The following is a 23145-nucleotide window of genomic DNA, read 5'->3' as shown; positions in this document are numbered from 1 at the left end:
TTTTGTCACATTCCCTAGGCCACTGGAGTCACCCAATCATTCCTTCAGCTTCGGCTGACTCTGCAAAGGGCTCTGTGTTCTAGCTCTCGACTTGTGCAGTGGGAGAAGAGTCTTAGTATAGAGTGGCCCATTTGAGCGGGGTTCAATGGGCTGCACCACAGACTCTGGGATAGCAGGTGATATTTCGTATCGCCTAGGCAGTACTGAAAGGAACATTAAGCTGCATTTCCATTATCAGTGAGGTCCGTAGTGTCCTGAGGATCAGAATCCCAGCATTCTAATCAGTCTGCCTAATATTTTCCGGGGCAGCCTCCTAAAATCCTATGATTGGTTTGCATAGGAAGTCTGAACCACCTTTCTTAAGGGAAAACTGATCTACAAGAATGCCCGGAGCATGATGAGCCGAGGAGAGATTCAGTGACAGGTTAAAGAGCCTTGTACTATGAACAAAAGGATCACTTCTGGGGAACCTAAGGATTTCTGCAGAGAGGAGTGGCTCATTTGGCTGGAGTATTAAAATCCACGAAAACTGCTGAAAGATCAGTAAGGAAATCTCTGTTCAGAGAGGCCCAGACCCCAGTCTTAGCCTTTGCCCTCGTGTGAATTACTCTGCAGACCCCAAACCACCTAATAGTGCTAGAAAAAAATCTTCTATTTCTCATGTTAAATCATGAAATTTTATAAGTTTAGGTTGAAGAGAAAAGCAAGGACATCTAAACCGAATACCAATGTCATGCTTAGTTCCTCTGCAAGGTGCCGCCAAGCTGACTTTCATCCTCCATGGGACACCTTAAAGGAGAGGGAACTCACTGCTTGTAGCTGTGGACATTTCTGATTACTAAAAGTTCTCATTATCTATCAAAGTCCTGAACATCAAGTGTCTAAAAACAGAGACCTATATCTTAACCTCTAGCATCCTCCCCAAATGAGGGAGGATGTGTATTTGCAAAGTCAGCTGCTGGAATAGATGTCACACTGCAAGTATTGACCTTCACAAAAATAGAATATTTTGCCTAGAATGTTGGCTAAGGAATCAGTTTCGTTTTGTGTGTGGCTGTGTGAAGAAAATAACATTTTATTCTGTGAATAGTTTTAGTAGGGATACAAATTTCAGGTTACTAATGCATGAAAACACTTTAAAGTATATTTCAAGTGAAAATTATCAATAATCATGATAATAATAATAGAATTCTGCACAGAATATATTCTTCTCGGGCAGTCAGTCTGTGGCAGACATGCTTGAGGTAGGAAAATTTATGCCTGTATTCATTCATTCATTTATACATTCATCAAATATTTATTGACTACCAACTATGGGCTCAGCCCTAAAATGACTGGGATGAAAGACCGGAGTTTCTTCCCCTAAGAAGGAGCTCAGAATCTAGCGGGAAAGATGATGATGTAAACAACTCATTATGACACTGAGAAGAGATGCCAAGGGTTCTGTGGAACTGAGGATGTGCACCTGGATTAACTCAGAAGGAATTTCCCAGGGTAAATGGGACATCGCAGATTGATATCAGCTGGTTCTCTTCATTGCCTCCTCCAGAATCTCCAGTTCCTTGATGAGTTAGAGGTTTGGCTTTTTTTACTAACCTTCACTCGGATTACTTTCTCAAAACAGTCTCTCCACTCCTGTGTGAGTGGGACAGCATCATGAATAAAGGATGCACTTAATAAGCGAAACAAGGAGGGGGAAAAAAGAAAGAAAGGAGAAGAATGCTACCTCTCCTAATTACCTGTCGCTTTAACCTCTGGCAATTGGACCCTTTGGTCTTCTGTGCCAAGTAACTGTCTCAGTGTTGACATCACGTGAAATCTTCATGGAACCTTTATCGAGTCTCCCACCCTTTCACCCACTTTGTTTGTTTATCATACCTTCTAGGCATCCTCTTTTATTTATTGCTTCTTTCAAAGAGACCTTTATATTATGAAACCCAAGTCTGTTTTCTTTTTTTTGTTTGTTTTTAACCATTTATCCTCCCCAGATACACAACTCCTGGGATGTTAACTAAAATTTGCTATTGTTTTCTGGGCTCTGTTGAGTAAGTAGCCTTACTTTTTGATGAGAACCAAGAAACCTGAGCATTGGATAAAAATAAAATATAAATTCCACTGAAATACAAGCAAGTTATCCTTCATTCACAGGTAGGCGAATGAACCAAATTTCCTTCTTTCACAAGGATACTGTGAGCTTAATGAGGCCAAACAAACGCATGTTTTGACTCACTCATTTAGGCTAAATTTGCTTTGGAGAAGTGAATGGGTTAAAGTCAAGACTGAATGATCTGGAATGCATCTTTTTGAAGGAAATGGAGCTATGCATGTAGAGGAGAATGAAAATTAAGGGGAAGTTACAAAGGTTGGCTATATTTTTTTATAACTTCTGCAGTTGTGTATTGAAAGGGAATTTGACTGTGATGGAGATTTATGTCTTGAAGATAAATGAAATTTCTCCAATTTGTGCTATTATGTAGCTCATCTTTTCACAGAAATCCAAGACTACTGACAGATCAAGAGGTTTCACATTTCAGATCCTTTCAGCATTCAGCAAATGCAATAAATATCAGAGGTGGCCGGTGTTGAATGTAAGAGCAGATGTTTCTGCAGGAAGCAGGATGGAAACTTACATCTACTGGCTTGCTGCAACTTTGAGGAGACTTTCTTCTATACCTTCCTCTAAATGTGACTTGAAACCTTCTGCCGTGATATTTTAATAAACTTTCTATATCCTGATGTTTCCTTTAAGGGTATCATTCTTGCCCAAGTTACCACCTTGACAAGAGACTATCTCCATAGCCCATCTGTTAGTTCAATTAACAGAGGCTTCTGAGATTTTTGCTTGGGGACTCAGCATTTATATTTATACCTCATCCTCTAAGAGTAATTCTTGCAAATAATCTTTGGGAATGGTGGCTGATTCCTATCTAGATTTGAAGATCCTGCTTTTAATGAAGAACGTTTTTGCCAGAAAAAAAAAGGACTTAAAATATCTACCTCCATGATTCCATGTCTTTCTGGAGTGTGGATTTATTTTTTGTGGCCAAATCACCTTCTGTGAAATGAAGTATTTGTATCTTACTTATGAGGGCCAGGCTCAAGTTCTCTTGGGACAACTGAATTGCACAGCTGGCTGGAATTGACACCACAAGTTTTGACTCTTTCTGAAGACAGTATTATGGATGGCTTGCACACACTGGCTTCTTAAATGTAATCAAATGGAGGAGGGGTTCTGTCTCTGTGGTGGGCAAAAGAGAGTGTTTCAGAAATACAGGTGGAAGGTGCTCTTTGTGTCTGTGCTGAGCAAAAAAATAAATTCTGGTCTGGTAAACTGCATCCAACTCAGTTTGACCAGACAAGCCAAATTTACATGTTTCTGGTATGGAAAGACCTTAAACATACAAAGAATGTGATATGGCAGACACTAATCAATGAACCCCTTAATCCAAATATACTCTAGCCTATGACAGACTCTAGCCTCTTCGTGGCTCCAACACTCTTTTGTTCCTGGGTTTCCTCTTTTAAATAATAATTGTAAGTATTTTTATAGAGTCCTTTACAGGTAAAAATGTACATTATCTCTTGTAATGCCTACATCAAATTATTATTAATGGGAATGAACTGTAATTACACACCACAACATGAGTGAATCTCAAACATGTTACACAGTGTGAAAGAAGCCAGATGTACACAAAAAAGTACATATTGTATGATTCAATATTTTTTTTTGAGATCGAGTCTCACTCTGTTGCCCAGGCTGGAGTGCAGTGGTGCAGTCTTGGCTCGCTGCAACCTCCAACTCCCAGGTTCAAGCGATTCTTCTGCTTCAGCCTCCCAAGTAGCTGGGACTACAGGCACCCACCACTATGCCCAGCTAATTTTTGTATTTTTAGTAGAGATGGGGTTTCACCATATTGGCCAGGCTGGTCTCAAATTCCTGACCTCGCAACCCACCCGCCTCGGCCTCCCAAAGTCCTGGGATTACAGGCATGAGCCACCATGCCCAGCCTGTATGATTCAATTTATAGAAAAATATAGAAAAAGCAAATCAGAAAACAGATCAGTAGCTACTTTTCTGTGGGGTGGGGTGACTGAAAAGGAATATGAGGGAAATGTCTACACAGATGAAAATGAAACCTATGAAATGCATGTAATATGTATTTATCCAGACTGAAAGATGCATGTAAGGTCTGAGTACTTCACTGTGTGTAGATTATGCCTGAATTTTTAAAAATATTATTTCTCTCAGGTGTATCTATAGATGAGGAGGCTGAACTTTAGAAAGATGAAATAAGTTGTCCATTCTCATGCAGCTGAAAGAGAGAACTGCACCTCAGCCCAGATGATCCTAACTCTTTAGTTCAGGTTTTTCCACCTAAAACAATTTCCAGGAATGACAATATTTATATTACTCCACTATGGAGTCAATGCATTTTAGGTGCTTTTCTTCCTGGGAATAGAGATGGGTTTCTGAAACCACATGACAGGGTACTGGCAATAGTAACCAGGAGAAGACGGTGTGCAGCATGTGTAATGGTTAATGCTAGTGCTGGATCATAAAGCCTGAGTTCAAATTCCCACTCTGCCACTTATTATGCAGCATAAGAAGTTGGGTGAGTCTACCTGCCTGAGATTCAGCTTCTTCATATGGAAAATAAACTGTAGTGAGACATAAATCTGATCATTCATGGACTGTTCATAGTTGCCTATGAACTATCACTGAATGATGGCTATGATTCTTCTTCACAGTTTTGGTTAAAGGATGAATAAAAGCCCCTGTGGTACTAATAAGTTTACCATGTTATTACAGTGGCTTACAATGTGACATTTTTGTCTCCACTGAACTTTTCTAAGTTGTTACATAATTAATTTATCATCACATAAAAAATGCATATAAAATTAGACTTAATAGTGCTTCTATCCTTGACCTCCTTGTTTGGCAACAGGAATTGTTGAAAAATTCAGGATGGTGTGTACCTCATTCACTATATGAATAATGTCTCTCTCTCTCTCTATATATATATATATATTTTCGAGACCCAGTCTTGCACTGTCGCCCAGGCTGGAGTGCAGTGACGCAATCTTGGCTCACTGCAAGCTCTGCCTCCCAGGTTCACGCCGTTCTCCTGCCTCAGCCTCCTGAGTAGCTGGGACTACAGGCACCCGCCACCACGCCCGGCTAATTATTTTGTATTTTTAGTAGAGATGGGGTTTCACCGTGTCAGCCAGGATGGTCTTGATCTCCTGACCTTGTGATCCGCCCGCCTCGGCCTCCCAAAGTGCTGGGATTACAGGCGTGAGCCACTGCGCCCGGCCTGTCACATATTTCTAAGTTCTGAAAGAAAATTCATTCCAAGTGTAATTCACTTATAAATCTACAATTCCATGAATTTTCAGTATGATTCACTGAAGTATGTCTTGATGTTTGTAAATGACTGCAAACTTGGAAGGAAGCATTTCTTGGAAGTAATTAGAATATTATGTGTATGATGCGGGCGGACTTTCTTAAAGCAGAAGATTCCATTTAAAACATATGTGAGTATGACCTAAGGATTTAAAACAGAAACGCAAATGAGTGTTTGCTTTTTTATATTGACAAACAAGGTACACTACTCTAAAGGTAAAGTTTGTTTTTTGGGTTCTGCTCCTGTTACAATTGATAGCATGTTAGACTACAAATATTTTATTATGTTCTAGGGTCCTCAGAGCCTGCTTAAGTCAAAAATCCTGCATGACTTGTCCAATGAGGTCATATACTTAAATATGCATTATCTGTTGAACAGAAAAGAAAAAGGAGTGAAGAGTTTAGACCCTGACAGAAAGTAAAACACTTGTATTTTTTCGTGCAGAAATATGTTGAATTCTCTGGTGCAAAACACCTGATGGCCTGCACAGCTACTGTTTACACAGTAAACAGTCTTGCATGGAGGGAAGTGAGGCGGCCCAGGACAATGGATAATAAGAGTGTTCATCTGTAACTCACAGCCAGGATTTCCCATTTAGCTAACCCAGAGCTTTGATCCGAGGGAGCTGTGAGGCCTTGAAATGTGGAGTATACTTTGCCTTAGGGCAACACAATTTAGAGTGTAGAAAGATTTTTTAGTGATTTTTTAAATTATGCAATATTTAATGTGTTATTTACATTGAAATACTTCAAGTCCACTTTCAACCTGGAGGAAACTTAAGTTTCATACCTAGATTCAATTAACCATATCACCATCTAAACAACAACATGAATCACGGAGTGATTTGAGATTTTTTCCGGCTACTTGCCCCAGGCTTGTTAAAACTCTGGTTTTGTTTTCTGCCAGTGAATACCTGGGTTTCAATGTTCTACCACAGACAACACCAAAAAGTAGGGTTTTGTTTTGTTTTGATTTTTGGTTTTGGCACAAGCCAAAAAGATTTTGTTCTGGATTCTTCTCCAAGTGCAGGTCAATATGCCCTAAAATATTTTCTGGTGATTGTTTTGAGATTCATATCAGTACCCAGGAAGAGTTGCCTTTTAACACATTTCAGAATGTGTGCTACCTATCCTTTAATTTGATAATTTATATTGTTTTAGTCTATTTGTACTGCTATAACAGAATACCAGAGCCTGGGTAATTTATACAGAAAAAAAAAAAAAAAAATTATTTCTTATGGTTCTGGAGGCTGGGAAGTCCAAGACTGAGCCAGCAGTAGGTTTGGTGTCTGGGGAGTACCTCATTCCCTGCTGCCAAGAGAGCACCTTGCTTTGTCCTCCAGAGGGGATGAATTCTGTGTCCTCACATGGCAGAAGGCAAATGGAGAAAAGGGGCCTAAGCTAGTTCCCTCCTGCCCTTTGGTAAGGCACTAATCCATTCAAGAGGGCAGAACCCTCATGACCTAATCACTTCCTAAAAGGTTCCACTTCTTAATACTACCATAAAGAGGATTAAATTTCAACATGAATTTTGGAGGGAATGCATTCTAACCACAACAAGTGTTACCTAATTTTAATAGCAAATTTGTACGTTACATGTTATCAGGCCCCGTGAGGCTTAGAGAGGTCAGGAAATGTTCCCTGTAGCCATTTGTGCAGCAATCAGCCGCATAAGCTGGATTGATCTGACTCAAAGTCTGTGATCTTTTAGCTCAACTCTACGGGTACTCAAATAAGCCGATAAGCTTCCTGTTGTTTAGTTTGAGTTTTCCCTTCACAACACCCACAACCTCCGCCCCCTTCTTCCCTGCTCCAAGATTAGATCAGGGAACATAGATAGTGTTTTAGAATAGGAGGAAGGGTTTAAGTCATCAGTTCAACATCTATTTCCCTTTTGAGCTTTGATGTCTGCCTTTTGCCCTTTTGCTTGCCCCTGGGCTGTCTGCAGAAAAGGTGGGGGGATAGTGAGGATATGGATAACTTGCAACATAAGAAAATGGCTCTAGGTTGTTACATACCTGCCATCTCCCTCTGTCCTTGTTCTCTAGTTTTCTTCTGGGAGGTTTGCCTTGGGCAGAAAGGGTAAAGGGAACTACTATTTATGGCATACCTTTTTTTTTTTTTTTTTTAATACCAGACACTTTACATATATCATCTGGTAAAATATACACAACAACCCCATGCTTTTGGTATTATTTTCTTCTTTTTCATGAGAAGAAATCTCAGGCTTAGAGAAGTGTAGCAAGTTGTCCAGACTTTAAGGCTCTTTGGGGAGAAAAGATTCTAAATCAGATTTGATTCCAAAAGGCAGACTTTCACAGCACAGTAGGAAAGAGGAAAAGCTTTGGAATCAGGCTTGAATCACAACTTTGAGGCTGTAGGGTCTTAGGTAAGTTGTTTGACTTCTGTGTCTTCATCTGTAAACTGTTAATATAACAGTACTATCTCACAAGATGGTTGTGAAAATTAAAAGACATAATCTATGTAAAACCCTAGACATTTAGTTAGTGCTCAATAAGTGCTAACCATTACGATCGTCATGTAACATCTCCTTCCACTGGAACTGAGATGAAACTCCTTCACTGGATCTGACCATTTCCCAAAGCTTCAGACACATAATTCTGCTGTCTGTTGACCTATATCTCTTCATGGATGTTCTGTCTACAGCTCAAACCTCACATCTCCAAAACTGAAATAGTTCACTCTCATCCCAGAAGCTTGTATTTCTTCCCATATTTTCTATCCTTTTTTTTTTTTTTTTTTTTTTTTGAGACGGAGTCTCACGCTGTTGCCCAGGCTGGAGTGCAGTGGCGCGATCTCGGCTCACTGCAAGCTCCGCCTCCTGGGTTCACGCCATTCTCCTGCCTCAGCCTCCTGAGTAGCTAGGACTACAGGCGCCCGCCACCGCGCCCGGCTAATTTTTTGTATTTTTAGTAGAGACGGGGTTTCACTGTGGTCTCGATCTCCTGACCTTGTGATCCGCCCGCCTCGGCCTCCCATTCTATCCTTTTTAATGGAATTGCTGTCTACCTAATTTACCAAGGCAGTTTCCCTGATTTTATAGAATAGGAAATTTAGAACACTAGAGGGTTAAATTATTTGCTAACAACTACTCAGAAAATTAGGAACCCAGCCATGGTGGAAATTCAGGTATAACAAGTTCTAGGTGCTTTATCCTACACCTTGTTTCATTCCTCCTTCCCTCGCTCCCTTTCTCCCTCCCTCCTTCCTTTCCACCCTTCCATTTTTTCACTCTCTCACTTATTCATTCATGCATTCATTTGTTTAACATTTTTAACTTTCCAATCCTTATACATTGAATTGCTTCTTCTTGTCATTTAGCACAGCCTAGGACTTCCAGTGCAACATTATAAAGAGGGATAATGAGAGGGTATTGTTAATTCAGTCCTGATTTTCAAGGAGATGCTTACAGCATTTCCTTATTCAGAGTGCTTGATGTCAGTTTGGTTTTATTTCTAGTGGACAGTCTTTATGAAGTTAAGGAAGTTACCTTCTATTTCTGGTTTACTAAGGGCTTCTTTTGTTTACTATAACTGTTTATTAAAGTTTATAAAATATAAAATGAATTTTCGTCACTTAAGTAGTCATATACTTTTCTCCTTTCATCTGCTAATATATTGAATGCCAATAATAAATTTTCTAATATTGAATCAATCCTGCATTATTCACATAGTCCAAACTTGGTTATGCTGTACTACCGTCTTCTATATATATTGTTGGACTTGGTTTACTGATATTTTGTTTGGCATTTGGGATTTATGTTTATATTTAGGAAAATGGATGGGCAATTTTCCTTAAAAAATTTTCCATGACTTAATTTGTTATTAAAGTTATATTAGCTTCATGGAATAATTTGGGGAGATTCTTTCTGTGTCTAGTCTCTGGAATAGTTTGATTAAGATTTGAATGAGCTATTCTTTAACAATTTGGTAGAATTCACTAATAAGCTCTGGTTCTAGTATTTTCTTTTTAAACATATTCTTTAAAATTAAAGAATACATTTTAAAATTCTTTTTAAAGAATTTTCCCATTCCTTTAAGAGTTACAAGACTACCCATGCTCTCTATTTTCTTAGGTCAGTTTTGTTAAGTTTATTTTTTTCTAGGAATTTGTGCACTCCAGGTTTTCAAACTTATTACCATAAAACTGTCAAAAGTATTCTTTTATGTTTTTGAGATTATTTATTATTTTAATCTCTATTATATCTGATGTCATTTCTCCTTTTGTTTATAATACAAATTTTATGTCAATTTTTTTATTTTCATCAATGTGACAGTTTGTATGTTTTTTAGTATTTCCTGTATAACCTTTAGATTTTTTCTTTTGGCACATGTGGAATATTTTGATAACATCAATTCTGATATAATTATCACAGAGTATGTTTATTAATTTAATCCCCTTTTCCAAAATCCATAGATTTTCCCAGCATCAATAGCAATTAATTGCTCATTAACCACAGTAATCTAGCTCATGTCTTCATGTTACCTGAAGTAGATGTATTATTACATCTGTGATTATGGTGAAAGGGATTTTCAAATTAGAGTTAGAAGATGTGGGATCAAATTCCAGGTCTGGTGCTTACTTGCAGTAAGATATTTAAACTCTCTGAACCTCAATTTGCCAACCTTTTTATTGTTAAAATTTTCTATAGGTTTATTTATTAAAAGAGTTGTATCCATTCACTCATGCTCACCATCATTCCTTTCCTACCTTTTGAAAAAACAACAAAGCCCCAACTATCTTGACTGCTATGCCTCAAGTGAAGCTTCTAGAGGTTTAGCATTAAATCTTGTGAGGTTTTATTCTTCTGACTCTGATAGTCAGATCCTTAAAGCTTGCTTAGGCTTTTCCTCTGTCAACGTGATCTAATTCTTGGGAATTTACTCTCCTAAGAAAGTATGAGGCAAGGCCAAGCTAAGTTTGGCCTCTTGGAGAAAATCCAATGCAGAAGCCCAGTGGAGTCACATTGAGCTGAGTCCCAAAGGCATCAGTTTTATGGAGCAAGATGTGTTTGTGTGTGCACATATGTTTGGGGGAGGAGGTGAAATTTGATGGGGAAAGTTGTTAGGCTTTCACTCTCTGGGTCATGGAAGTCTCAAAAAAATAGACGCATAGTCAGATTCTAAAAGGCCTTGCAACTTATGCATATTTCAGATGAGGGTGACAATAAGCATGCAATGAGATTGTGTGCAAGGAAGTGCCATAAAGCACTTTCAAAATAGGAGGTATCCATAGCATTATTTAGTCTGACAGACTCTGATGTTTCAAAGAACCCCTCACCTTCTACCTTACCTTCAGATGCCTCTACAAGTACTTTAGATTTGCAGCGTATTCGGAGTAAGGTGGAAAAATGTCATACCATTCTTGACTCTACCCTTGGTAATATTTAGTTTACTTAATGTGGTTTCCTTTGGAAAAGTTTTATGACTCTGGACTTCTGTCACTGAAAAATAGCTGCAAATTTACTGAGCCCCAAGTTTGATTTGCAGGATGTTATTATGAAGCTACACCTGGAATAATAGAGTTTTATCTTCCAGAGATACCTGTAAGGGGTAAGAGAGACACACACTTCCTGCTTTTGACGTAAAGTTTCATTCACATGTGATCTTCTGTCCAGCAAGGAGTAAAAACAATATTTGGAGTTGAGCATTCAGACATCCTTTCTGCATGTGACTTACTTCCTGTCTTCAGATGTTAGAGTATAGCTGTTAAAATAGTTACTTTATTTTCCCAGGGAAGAGAAATTATGGTTAGTTTTGATGGTGAGGGCCTTGCTGGCAAATTAATCCAGGTCCTCTCAGGACTTACGGATATCCGATGAATAAATTTTAGACTACTTTTTGTGTGTATTGAATCATATTTTATAGAAATTTTGGTATTTTAAGTTTGTATACCTTTTCTGCCTGGCATGATTATAAAATTCTCAGAAGCCATAACTTGTATATCCAATTGATTATCTATCCTGCAATGTCTAGTCCCACACAATGCACAGAGTAAGTGCTTAATTTATGTGCAAGAAATGAATGAAAGAAATGATACTTTCAAGCACTTTTTATTTTGATAGTTCTAAGAGTCAGAAAAGAGACATCCTTGCAATGCATTTTCTCATTGAAATTTCATAGCCACAGTAACAGCAATGACATAATAGCAATATTTAAATTTGAGTGATAAGCATGTGCTAGATACTGTTCTAAGGGCTTTGTATACATTTTTTGAAATTATTTAATCCTTGTAACAATCCTATGAGATAGGTGCTGTTATCAGGTAAGGACACTGAGGTACAGAGAGGTTATATACCTTCTTAAGGAAGTCCACCTTGTAAATGGAAGCTTTGGGATTCCAACCCAGATGCTCTGACTCTAGAGCTCGTATTTTAAACCACTACATTATATTGCCTATCTAAGGAAGACATTGTTTTCCTCATTCTACAGATGAGGATTCTAAGACCCAGATAGCTTAACAAATTGTCCCATTGTCATACTACTACTATGTAGCTAATAAACATACAATAATGAAGAAATGTACAGCACAATTTTATGCTTGGTAATGTATCTGTGAATCGATCTCACTATATTGGAGTCTGTGGATTAGGCATCTCAATGAACCACATTCCAGAAGAAATCACAGAATATGGCAACTTGAAGAGATTTTAGAAACAATCTGCTCTTTCACAAAGTAGAATTATCTTCTGCAATGTGGCTGGGAGATAGCTCATCCAGTTTCTGCTTGAAATGTCACTAGCATAGGGAAGTCACCACCTCTCAGTCTTTTCTTATATTGAACCAAAATCTTACCCCTGTTGATTGTATTCATTGATCATGGCTCTATTCTGCAGACATACACAAAGTGAAGTTAACCCAATCCCCAGTTATTAAGTCCTGTAAATTGTTTTTCTAGGTTGAATAACTTCTAATAATTGCAGTGTATCTTTCAGTGTTTACTATCCCAAGTTTCTTGTAGATTTTTACTTATTTTGACCCATTTAATCCTCACAGCAGTTCTATAAGTGAGTGAAAGAACAAACATGTGGGGAAACCAAGTAATTTGCTCAGGACCACAGAGCTAGGCAATAGAAGAGCTTGGAATCGGACCCTAGGGTCAGACTTCAAAGTTTATGCACTTCACTCTCTTGTGCTAGTGTCTCTCATTTAATGAATGTTTTAATTATTTCCTGAGCCTTTCAACAAGCTGATCACCTGCTTTACCCTCATTTAAACATCATCTAACCTGTTAAGAGCTTCAGGTATGGGCTGATCAAGGAGGCAAAGAGAAGGACTTCTCTCTCCTTTTCTGAATGCCATACTTCTATCAGTGGAGCCTAATATCCTACTACTTTATTATGGGAATCATAGCCATGAAAATCCCTAGAATCTTTATTCTTATCAACAGCTTATAACACAGTTCTCCCTGTCCTACATGTTACAGAGATTTTTATTTTGAATATGCAATGATAGAACTTTCACTTTATCTCTATTATATTTCATCTTTCTATTTAGTGCCCATGTGAAACTCTTAAAATCTCAATTTTGTCATTGTAAGCATTAGGTAGCCCTCCCAGAGGCTACCTAGTAACTTGAAGTAATAAAAGCAACACCTATTATGCACCTCACCTATTAGATTCAACAACTGCCACCTTCAGGTTTTGAAGGAGTGTGGGCCAGTTGCTTTATAATATCTAGATGTCAAATGAGCAAGATCCCGGTAGTTCCAGCCTCTTTTTGTTCTGGCTTATCTTTTTTCTTTATGAAAACACAAGCATTGATATTTTATCAGCTTATAAGATGATGAAAAGAAAATGCTGCAGATTAAAAGTTTTTTTCTTTTCTCTCTCTCTCTCTCTTTTTTTTTTTTTTTTTTTTGACACACAGTCTCCTTCTTTTGCACAGCCTGGAGTGCAGTGGCATGATCATAACTCACTGCAGCCTCAACTAACTGAGCTCAAGTGATCCTCCTGCTTCAGCCTCCTGAGCAGGCAAGGCTACAGGTGTGCACCACCATGCCTGGATAATTTTTTAATTTTTATTTTTGTAGAAATGAGGTCATGCTGTATTGTTCAGGCTAGTCTCTAACTCCTGGCCTCAAGCAAGTCTCTCACCTCATACTCCCAAAGTGCAGGAATTACAGGTGTGAGCCACAAAGCTCAGCTAAAAGATGTTTTTAAAAACATGACTTTGAAAATTTTTGTGGTTGTACAAACAGGTTTCAGGCATGAACATTTGTATATGTGCAGAGGCAGCATCCAGGATACAAGAAAAAAGCATGGTAAAGTGATTGGAAGTCGAGGATGTAGAGCTAGACAACCTCGGTTCAAATCTCAGCACTGCCAGTTGCTACCATGTGACCGTGGGCAAGTCACTTCAGTTCTCCATGCCACAGTTTTCTTTCTTATAAGGTAGGCATAATAGTATGCCTACCTCATAGGATTGCTCCCTAATGAGCATACTTTACACATTTAGAGCCAGGTCCAACACATGGTAAGTAATCAATAATTGCTAGTCGTTATTGTTCTAAAGCTGGAGTTGGCAGACTACAGCCCATGGGTCCAACCTGGCCTTCTGCCTGGTTTTGTGAATGAAGTGTTGTTGGACTGCTGCCACACTGATGTATTTGTGTAGAATCTGTGACCTCTTTGTGCATCAGTGGCAAAATGAAGTTATGACAGAGACTCGAAGGTCCACAAAGCCCTCAGCATTTTCTCTCTGGCTTTTTACAGAAAACTCTTGCCTACCTCCATTTTACAGGATAGAATGCAGGGTTCCTGACCCTCATCTGTGACTCCTTGGTCTTGTAACCTTAGGCAAGTGACTGATATTCTCTGGCCTCTGCTACTTGATCTGTAACAAAGATTGGTTATGAGACTGCTCCTAGAGAACAACTCTAAGAAATTGGCCGCACACGGTGGCTCACGCTTGTAATCCCAGCACTTTGGGAGGCCAAGGCGGATGGAGCACTTGAGGTCAGGAGTTCGAGACCAGCCTGGCCAACATGGTGCAACCTCGTCTCTACTAAAAATACAAAAATTAGCCAGGCGTGGTGCTGTGCACCTGTAGTCCCAGCTACTCAGGAGACTGAGGCAGGAGAATCGCTTGAACCCAGGAGGTGGAGGTTGCAGTGAGCCAAGATTGTGCCACTGCACTCCAGCCTGGGCAACAGAGCCAGACTCCATCTCAAAAAAAAAAAAAAAACATCTGAGAAATTATATTATGCAGATTCTATTTGTTGTTCATTTGCTCACTAATTCCATGTTTCGTAGCCAGACATTTGTGCTAATTGCATGTCCCCGAGTTTTTATTTTGTCTGACAGTAATGAGTACTTTCTATGTGCTAAAAACACACTTCTAAGCCCTTTGTGTGTGTTAACTCATTTAATCCTCATAACCTTATAACAATTCTCTGAGGTAAGAACGGCTATGCATCCTCATTTTTCACATGGAAAAATGAAGCTATCAAAAGGGTAAGGAAATTTTCCCAAGCTTACATAGCTGGCAGGTGGCAGAGCTGGGATGTGAACTGTATAGTCTGGCTCCAGAGTCTAGAGTTTGTAAAGTAGTCACTTAACTTTGAAGACCTTATGGTTTTACTAGAGAGACCTATTATGCAAACAATTGCATATAAATATAAGGATTTTAAAAATATTGGTAAGCTGATCAGCACAGTGCCTGGTGTGGAATAAGCCATCATCACGATATTTATGGTCCTGATGCTGTTGGTATCAGTGGAAGCTGCTACAAAGCACAGCTGGTGTTTAAGGGAAGCATGCCTGGAGGTGTCAGGAGCACTTTGAAAAGGAGGTCTTACCCCAGCATGAGGTTTAAAGGATGTAGGGAGTTTTCCAGAAAGGTTTCCACATGGAGGAAACTGCATGTGGAAAGAACAGAGGCAGGAGAGAACATGGTATGTTCAGAGAATTAAACCGTACTTCTCTGTGGCTTGTGTGTGAACCATGGAGAACAAGTCAGCTAAGATTAGGTCAGGAAGTAGGCAGGTGCCAGGTGGTGAATGGCTCTGTGTAAACGGGGACAGGCTCCTGTCTTCTAGTGCATGTCACTTTCTGAGCAATGCCCTATATTGTCTGAGTGTTTAATGTCTCCACCCTATGCTGCAACAGGCACATGTGTACTGGAATGCAAGCACCTTAAGGGTGGGGAGCCAGTCTGTCTTATTCACTGTGACTATTCCAATACTCAGGGCCCTCCCTACAGCAAGAGCTCTTTAAACATTTGTTGAATTAATTAATAACTAAACCAGTCATTGTGCTCTGTATGGATGTAGGATTACTCATGAGATGGGATACTTTCTGCGGGTACATTGCCTTACTTTAGCATAATCTTGCTTTGTTGAAGAATCAAGGTAGGTCACATTGAATGAGTGGATTCGTCTAAAATAGGATAATTTTGAGATAATCTTTTCTTTGGAGGCCAAAGATTACTTAACAAATTCATACCTAGTTTATTTTACTTTCGGCTCCACATTTTAAAGCTCAGTCCCTTCTCCAAGAATGTCCTATGACTTCTTCAGAACATTTTGGCCATCCTTCAAGTGCTTCTTCCCTTCAAGATGTATTTATGCCAGGATTCAGCTGGCAGAATGGAAGTAAAATAAATATTGGTAACTGAATGAAAATAATGATTCTTCTAGATAATGCTGCCAAACCTAAGAAAAAGTAACTTGAGAACATAATCTCAATGTGGGCTTATATTCCTATTTGTCAGGTGCCTGTAGGGTTTGGTTAAAAAGTCAGAAGACACATCTGCTTAAGGCCTCTGTCTAGAATTTGGCACACATTTGAACAGGGCTATTTCTTGGTGATGACATAAATAGCAAGATGAAGTAAGACACATTTTTTTTTTGTAATATTGTCAGAAAAGGCAGCTTCCCAAGGAATCAGAGAATGCTTGAAGGGTAGGGACCTTATTTCCCTCCTTTGACAGGCAAAGAAAATGAGATCCAGACAAGGGAAGTTACTTGCCCAGGGCTGGAGAGCTAATTAGTGGCGGAGCTGGAACTGTAATCCAGGTCTCAGACTCCCAGGGCCAATTCTCTTTCCTCTGCATCATTCAGCCTCTCGAGACATTAGCTATAACTTCTGAGAAACATATTACCTCTTTCATCATTTCTTGGTCTTTTTGAAAATATTGATGATCTCTCTCTGCATCTTTCCTCTGTAAGATGACCTGGGAAAATGCCATTGAGGGTAAATCTTATATTACATTTTGTTGGCAAGTCCCACTGTCACCAGCCTGTCCCCAACTTGAACATTTCACCAAAAGTCTGAATACCCACGTTTCTTACCTCCAGCTAATCCCCTTTCTCCTTAATCAGATTTTTCAAACTGCACATTTGTGTTTACATCCTCTAAAGCAATGAATTTTTTTCCCTTCCTATAATCTGGAAATTCTTTTTTTGTTGTTGTGTTTGTTGTTATTTTTAAGAAAACTTGAATATATCAGATGGACTTTCTGGCTCCTTAGAAACTAGTCTGGTAGGAGAGTTGATTGGATTTGCCTAAAGCATTTCCTCATTAGTAGCCTGTGTGCTGCTTTTTCTTTCAAATGTCATCTGGCCAACCCAACAAAGATTTAATTGTGGCAACTTGGAGCCGTAGCAGACTTGGGCTTTACTGAATGCTCTTTTGAAATCTTCACAACTGCCTGTCCTTCAAATGAAAAACACAAACATATTGAAAGTGGCTTGGTGGATTATTGGTTTGAAGACCACTTCTTACTTCTCTCCGCCCCTTTTCTTACAACTGAAGATTGGAATTTTAATTGCTAAACCACAGCTTTTAAATCACGATGCCCAAAAAGGGCATGGTTTATTAATTAGTTCTGATTACTAGGCACCCTGAACCTGGGCCTGGCTGCTTCTAATCAGTTTCAACAGCTCTTTGCCTGAAATCACTGCCGGTAAGCACATAGAGGTGTAATTATGCAGACGCTAGTGGTTCAGTTCTGCCAGGTTAAACCCTCTATTATGAATACATATTATAGTGTCTTAAAAGGCATTTATTGAAATGCCATAGTTTAATAGTTCAAGCTTACAAAATCAAACTCTCTCATGTTACAGGCAACAGCCCCTTAATTGGATGTTTTCTCCCAGCACATAAAAATATTGACTTAAATACACGTGCACACACACACACACACACACACAATTTTTTTTTTTTTTTCAGAGTGAGAATCAGTATCGCTTCCTGATTGAACCTAAGGACTCTAGGGCCAGTCTGCCTGGATTCATCTCGTGTTTCTGCCGTTTTCCAGCACTGTGACTTTGGGCGAATGACCTAACCCCTCTCTATTGTAGTGTCTTTGGTGAAAGGGGGATGATTATAATGCCTATATTGTTGCGAGGTTCAAATGAGTTAGCACACAAAAAACACTTAGCAAAGTATATGGAACATGGTCATCATTTTTTAATTGATTGCTCTAACACATTTATTTGTATTTATGTGTTATAAAATCTATTTATGCTAAGTCCTGAGAGAATTAGGAATGCCTTCCTCTGGAAAAAGCTGAGTTGTCTCCAGATATTTATTCTCTTCATTTTCCACAGTAATAGCCACCTCTCCCTACCATTTTTAGCTGGGTGGACAAAGAGCTGTCAAGAATTAAAAAGAAAATATTTTCCACCTAGAAGTGGCCATGTGAGTAAGTTCTGGCCAATGGGTTGTGTGTTAATCCATTTTGCATTGCTATAAAGGAATACCTGGGTCTGGGTAATTTATAAAGAAAAGAAGTTGAACTGGCTCACGGTTCTGCGGCTAGACAGGAAGCATGGTGCCACCATCTGCTTGGCTTCTGGTGATGCCCCAGGAAGCTTTTACTCATGGTGGAAAGCAAAGGGAGAGCAGCACATCATATGGCAAGAATGGGACAAAGAGAGAGAAAATGGGGAGGTCCCAGACTCTTTTAAATAACCAGATCTCAAGTGAACCAACTGAGTGAGAACTCACACATTACCAAGGGGATGGTGCTAAGCCATTCACAAGGGATCTATTCTCATGATCCAATACCTCCCACTAGGCCCATCTCTAACACTGGAGATTACATTTCAACATGAGATTTGGAGGGGCTAAATAGTCAAACCATATCAGGTTGTAAGCAGAAATAGTGTGTCAGTATCTGAAAAGTGGCCTTAAAGCAAGAAGGATGGTGTGTTTTTCACTTCTTTGTCCTTCCTACTAATGGGAATTTGGTTGTGATGGCTGGAACTCAGCAGCCATATTGGATCATTAGACAGCACACCAGGGATACAGAGCAGTCAGGAAGCAGAAGCCTGCGTCCCTGACAACTTCAGGGAGCAGAGTTGCCCTAGCAGCCCTTTTCTTTCACTCTAGACTTTTGATAAATAAATAACAAACTCCTGTATTACTTAACACACTGATGTTGGCTGCCTATTGTAGATAAATCTATTCTTAGGCAACACCTTCCCTTCCCTGAATTAGATGATATCCTAACTACTTTGATTGCCAGGTATAGAAATTTTAGAACACTAACACAGAGAACCATGAAGGTTTCACACACTCTATTTCAGTTAGAGCCATTGCTTTACCACACCCAAGCATGGCTACCCTTCTTTCACTCCCTGCCTGGGGCTGCTTAGTCTCAGACCTCAACTGGTGATTGGAGACAGGAGTGCTTGGCAGTAGAGTTATGTCCACAATTGATAGCCAACCCTTGTAAAAAGACTTGGAGTCTCTTCTAGCAAGAAGGGCCATCTTGACCATTTTATTACTTCCTCTCTACCAGAAATTATGGGTTCTTGGAGAAATCCAATGGCAATCTTCTTTTGCTTTTTTTTTTTATTATACACAGTAACAAACTTCTCCATTTTCTATATGTATCAACAAAAATCAGAACTCCTGGACAAAGGGATTTTAAGAATGGATGTGTGGATGTTACTTATTCTCCCTCAGGATAGATATGAAAAAAACTACCAGGACCTCAGTATATCTTCTTTAGGAATAGTGATGATAGTCTTTTAGCCTCATTTAATTCCTTGAAATTGAAAATTTGTTTTCTGGAGATTTCAAGACTCATTTAGGGATTTTGCTAAGATTTCCTCCCAATACTAGTGAAAAGCAGAGGTGATATCTAAAGCTCTCAGAAGAAACACAGGAAAACCTAAGCCATTACCCTATCCAAAGTATAAAGAAGAATGATACCTTATTTCTATTTTTCTTGGTGGTGAAGTTCACAGGCGTTGTTTAGCAAAGCCAAATTAGGTTTCTTGAACTTATAGGTTGGTGTCTTGGCATCAGGAAAATTATTTGGCTCTGCCATATTCGCTATACCCTACCTTTCTGAGGGTCCAGTTAAACATATTTAGATTTTCTTACTTTATCCTTCACGTCTGTTCATCTGTATCCCATATTTTCCATCTTTTTGTATATTTGTGCTACATTCTATAAAATTTCTTATCTACAGTTCCCTAATTCTTTCTTCTGACATGTCTATCTGTGGAAGTTTCAATTCTGGTAATATTACTAAACATTCTGTTTGGTTCTTTTTATCACTATGTTAAATCACTTTTAAAGAATTTCTAGAAGATTCTCTCAAGCTTTCATTTGTCTCTGTAAACATACTATAGCTTTGTAGTATGTGTGAGACTTACTGCTGTCAGGCCGAGCATGGTGGCTCACACCTGTAATCCCAGCACTTTGGGAGACCCAGGCAGGTGGATCATGAGGTCAGGAGATCAAGACCATCCTGACTAACACGGTGAAACCCCGTCTCTACTAAAAAAAATACAAAAAATTAGCCGGGTGTGGTGGCGGGCACCTGTAGTCCCAACTACTCGGGAGGCTGAGGCAGGAGAATGGCGTGAACCCGGGAGGTGGAGCTTGCAGTGAACCAAGATGGTGCCATTGCACTCCAGCCATGGCGACAGAGCGAGACGCCATCCAAAAAAAAAAAAAAAAGAAAAGAAAAGAGACAGCGCTGGTTCTTGCACGTGGTACGTTATTTCCTTGTGTGCAACATTTTCTTTGATTTGTATGCCTGCTCATTGCCTTTTAAAATGATTCATAGGGATTCTTTGAAGCTTAGGATGACGTTGCCTTCCTCCAGAAAGGACTTGCATTTGATTCTTCAAGGCCTCTAGAGATTTGTCGAGCTTGAGATTTCCTTAAATCACTTTTAAGATTTAACATAAGCAGTCATATCATCTACTTACTTCCCTTCCTCCTGGCTTAAACTTTTAATAATGGACCATTTCTTATTATACCTCATGGACAGCACAGTTCTTAGCACATGAAAATTGACTGATAAGTTTTGACCGGATGAGGGAAATTTTTAAATTATCACACCTACCTTATACTTTGTCTTTATTTTCAATTGGCCAGTTAAAAGATTACTATATGCAGAATATTACTCCCAGTGGGATATCCCTTCTTCAAGGCAGTGCCATGTCTTCTCTCCTTTGGAAATTCCCCTAGTGCTGTGTCACATAGGAAATGGTTACTTGGCAAATATTTGCTTCCAGGCTAAGACTTGCTATACTCCCCATGCTTCTTCCCAGGAATGGATAAAGCCACACATTTCTGGAATTCCTCCTGCCTTATATGGAGATTTAGAGTGTTGCTTGGATTATCTCTGACAAAAACCCCTATGGCCCTGGAAATGGTGGATCTACTTCTAATCTTTTCTCTTAAGTACACCCAATCTCACCTTCCAGGAGTTCTCTCTAAAACTAACCTTTGATTCTGCCACTCTCTCACTCACAGATCACCACGACTATCACTACTGCCTGTAGAATAAAGCTCAAACCTATTAGCTTGTCATTTGCAGCCTTCATCTAGGTGGTTTGGCCAGATCTCATGAGAAAATATTATCTCTGGGAAATCAAATTCTAGCTACACCACTTACTAGCCACGTAACTTTACGTAAGCTAAAATTCTGAGCATCAGTGTGCTGATGTGTACAATAATACTAACCTATAAGAGATTACCTATGTCAAACTGCTAGTGTTCACTTGAATTAGAATAGCCCTACAAGGCATTTCTTTCTAGCAGGTCTGAAAGAGATAGCAATATTTTTCTTGTACAACTCGTGGACATATGGACGCTCGGTAAATAAAAGATACCTTATCCATACCTTTTCTAGACCTTAGTTTCCTTGTATATAAAATGAGACCTTAAATGGTCACTTGAAACTTAAAGTGGGAAGATATGTGAAGCACCTGATTCAATACTTGGCACATCATTAAGTATATTGCAAATGTCCTTTCTCTATCCTTCTTCCAAATTGAGACCCAACTTACCTTTTCTATGGAATTGAAATAAAAATTATAAAGCAGAGCATGTTACCTAAAGAAAGGATTATTATTCTTATCTCTACTTTTTAAAGTCTTAGCTACTCTTTAAAGCCAAATTCAAATGCCACCTTCTCCATGAAGCATTCCTGGATTCTCACTTCTGCAACACTCATCCCTACTCCACTCAGAAGGATAATAATGTAATCAAAGGAAAATCTTCAACTCATCTTAGCTGATACTTGAATTTTCTATATTTCCACTAGTATAATTCTACAATATACAAAGCTAAGCAGTGTTCTAGCTTCTACTAAAATGGTTTCCCAGATGAAAAAGTTCAGGATCTTCTAAAGAAGTATATTTATTCCAGCCTCAGACAGCTTAAATATGTCCCCCTAAATTTCTGCATTTGCTCATGGGTATGTCTGTGTTCCTCTTTAAATATTTTGCCCAGAAATAAATAATATTTATTAAAATACACAGTCCATGAATAATATTTCTCCTTCTGTAACTGCAACCTGTGCTAACAGGTTTGGAGCAACCATGGAGCTCTTTTCTCCCAATTGCACTTATATTCAATTAAAACCCTGAACTCTTCTTTGACAATATATGTTGGTGTTAAATGACTGCTCGTCTGTCTTGTATTAATACATTTATTTTTGATATGATTAAGTCCCTCAATAAAGGTCCATATTACATGCATCTGTGTATATTTGAACTGCTGATTAAATTTTTGTGAACCTGAACTCTTTCATGCTCCTAGATCCTTTTTTTTAATGGGTTCTTCCAAGGCATTTTATTCCTTTTATAAAACATAGCTCATTCTGCTTTGTGCCATAGTTTGTGTACTTTGTCTTATGTCCTATCTTAGGTGGGTTTCTGAGAAGCAGAGCATCTGTCTGGGTGATTGGGTAGTGACTTTGCAGCCTCTGAAGCTTAGCGACTTCTGTTGGCCCAAGATTGAGGAGCAGCTATGAGTTGTTCTCACCCAACACACAGCAACTAGGCTATAGGAAAAGGGTCCTAGATGGGACACCAACAGCATCCACTCTAGTCACCCATGATTTTGTAATGCTGAGTATGGAGTGTATTGTTTATCTCTGTAGTCTCCATAATCCTGTTCATGTCTTGCACAGGGAAGCCACTAGTTGGTGGAACCGATTCGTCAAAGATCTGGAGGAAATGCCCCCTAGTTCGCTGTGATTCCAATTCACTGCCATTTGTAATAACAAACACCTGTGAGGGACTTAGCCCAAGCTCCCCAAGCAGCAGAGAACCAGAGTATGTGGGTGACAGAGAGAAGAATATGCAAGTTTGTATTGCATGTTCCAAGAATCTCGTTGCCCTGTCAACTCAAAAGCTAAGGACCAAATGCTCAAATTCAGAATAGGCAAAAATACTCCTTAATACCAAGGCAAACATATCAAAGAGCAGAACTTCAGTCTGCTCCACTTGGCTCGTAAGCTATT

At 39.1% G+C, this 23145-nt stretch overlaps 1 protein-coding gene across 3 annotated transcripts in view; it reads left to right on the top strand.

Annotated features, from left to right (window-relative positions):
- Nucleotides 1-23145, top strand: part of SNTB1 (syntrophin beta 1) — a 276718-nt gene that overhangs the window by 93359 nt on the left and 160214 nt on the right. The gene's annotated exons all lie outside the window — the stretch shown is intronic.

The sequence above is a fragment of the Macaca fascicularis genome, chromosome 8 (assembly GCF_037993035.2).
Source record: "Macaca fascicularis isolate 582-1 chromosome 8, T2T-MFA8v1.1".
NCBI classification, from domain to species: Eukaryota; Metazoa; Chordata; class Mammalia; order Primates; family Cercopithecidae; genus Macaca; species Macaca fascicularis.
Note: the sequence above shows the minus strand (reverse complement) of the source record. Positions and strands in the feature narration are given on the sequence as shown.